Consider the following 2,400-nt stretch of genomic DNA (forward strand, 5'->3'; position numbering starts at 1 on the left):
CCAGGATGGTCAAACTTTGTCTCTCATACTTCAGATATATTATCAGGAGGGACCATTCACTGGAGAAGGATATCATATTTGCCAAAGTGGATGGTTACAGAAAAAGAGAAAGACCCCCAATGAGATGGATTGGCACAGTGGTAGCAGCAGTGGGCTCAGGCATAACAATGATTTTGAGGTTGGCCCAGGACCAGGCAGTGTCTCATTCTGTTGTGTCGCTATGAGTCAATGCTGACTTGATGACATCTAACAACTGCTGTTTATCCTTATTCTAAATTGTGTCCCAGCAACAAATGAGGGTCCCGAAAGCTTTACTCCATTAGCATCCTCATGGTCAACTCTACTTTGAGGAGGCAATTCTTTCTCTGTTGTACCTGAGTGCCTTCCAACCTGAGCAGTTCATCGTACAGCACTATATTTGACAATATTCCCATGCTCCTTATCATGTTTGAATATTTCTTATTCTGGAACTGATAGTGTTCCACTGTTACTCATAAGGTTTTCAGTGGCCAAACCTCCTGAACTAGTCTGCATCTCCTTCTTCTTAGTCTGTCATAGTCTGGAAGCTCAGTTGAAACCCATCAACCATGGGTCTATCCTGCTAGTATTTAAAATACCTGTTGCATAGCCTATAGCATCACAGCAACATGCAAGCCACCACAGTATGACAAACTGACAGATGGGTGATGGTTATTAGTTGAGTTGTGAGATATTTTTGTTTTCTTAAAATTTAGTTGAAATCCATAATCTTTCATCTTCATCAGTAAATGTTTCAAGTCCTTTTCTAAAGAAAGCAAATTTGTGTCATCTTCATATCATAGGTTGTTAATGAGTCTTCCTCTAATACTGGTGCTATTCTTCTGTTGCCCAGCTTCTCAGATTATTTATTCATCATACATATTGAATAAGTATTGTGAAGGGATGCAACCCTGGCATATAATTTTCCTGATTTTATATCACTCAAAATCCCCTTATTCCATTCTAACAACTGCTTGTTGGTCTCTGTACAGATTCCTCATTAGCACAATTAAATGTTCTGGAATAATCACTCTTTGCAATATAATCCACAGTTTGTTATGATTCACACAGTTGAATGCCTTTGCATAGTCAATAAAACACATGTAAATATCTTTTTGCTATTTTATGCTTTCTGTCAAGATCCACTGGATATTAGCAATGATGCCTTCTTTTCATGTCCTCTTCTGAATCCAGCTTGGATTTCTAGCAGATCGTTTTCAATGTGCTGCTACAGTTGTTTTTTAATTATCTCCAGTAAAAATTTACTTGCATGTGATAGTAATGCTACTGTCTGATAATTTCTGCATTCTTTAGGGTCATCTTTATTAGGAATTTGTTGTTGTTGTTGTTGTTAAGTGCCATCAAGTCGATTCTGACCCATAGTGACCCTGTATAGGGTTTCCTGGGAGAAGCTGGTGAGCTTGAACCACCAACCTTTCAATTCAAATGACTTTGTAGTCTGACGCATTAGCCCACAGCACCACAACAGGACTCCTTATTAGGAATGGACACAGATACATACCTCTTCCAGTCATTTGGCCAGCTTTCTTGGCATAGACTAGTGAGTGCTTCCAGCCTGCATAAGTTTGTTGATATATTTCAATTTGTATCCCTTCAATTTCTGGAGCCTTGCTTTTTGCCAATACATTCAACACATCTTGGACTTCTCTCTTCAGTACCATCACTTCTTGATCATATGCTACCTCCTGAAATGGTTGAATATCAACCATTTATTTTTGGTTCAGTGACAATGTATTTCTTCCATCTTCTTCTGATGCATCCTGAATTGTTCAATATTTTACATATATAATGCAATTTTCATTAATAAAACTTTTTTCTTCAGCTCTTCAGGTTGAGAAATGCTGAGTGTTTTCTTCCTTTTTGATTTTCTAACATCAGGTGTTTGCACATTATGATACTTGACTTCATTTTCTCAAGCTACCCCTTGAAATTTTAGGTTCAACTCTTTTACTTCATCATTTCTTCCAGTCACTTTACCTTCTCTATGTTCAACAAGAGGTTTCAGTCTCTTCTGACATCCACTTTGATCTTTTATTTCTTTCCTATCTTTTTATGTCCTTATGCTTTCTTTGTGTATAAGGTTCTTGATGTCATGCCAAAATGCATCTGAGCTTTTGTCATTAGTGTTCAATGAATCAAATCTCTTCTTGGTGTGGTTTCTCAATTTAGGTGGTATATAGTTAATGTCATATTTTGACTCCGATAGATTTGTTTTATTTTCTTCTACTTCAGTCTGAATACCAAGTGAGAAATAATGATCTGTTCCATAGTCAGACACTGGCCTTGTTTTGGTTGATGATATTGAGCTTCTCCATTATCTATTATCCTGTTTATTCCATCTGGCAAGGTTCACATGTATGT

At 37.2% G+C, this 2,400-nt stretch overlaps 1 pseudogene; it reads left to right on the forward strand.

Moving 5' to 3' along the window:
- LOC102828544 overlaps positions 1–2,400 on the forward strand; it is a 30,196-nt pseudogene that overhangs the window by 15,681 nt on the left and 12,115 nt on the right.

Source organism: Chrysochloris asiatica, unplaced genomic scaffold (assembly GCF_000296735.1).
Source record: "Chrysochloris asiatica unplaced genomic scaffold, ChrAsi1.0 scaffold00057, whole genome shotgun sequence".
Classification (NCBI taxonomy): Eukaryota; Metazoa; Chordata; class Mammalia; order Afrosoricida; family Chrysochloridae; genus Chrysochloris; species Chrysochloris asiatica.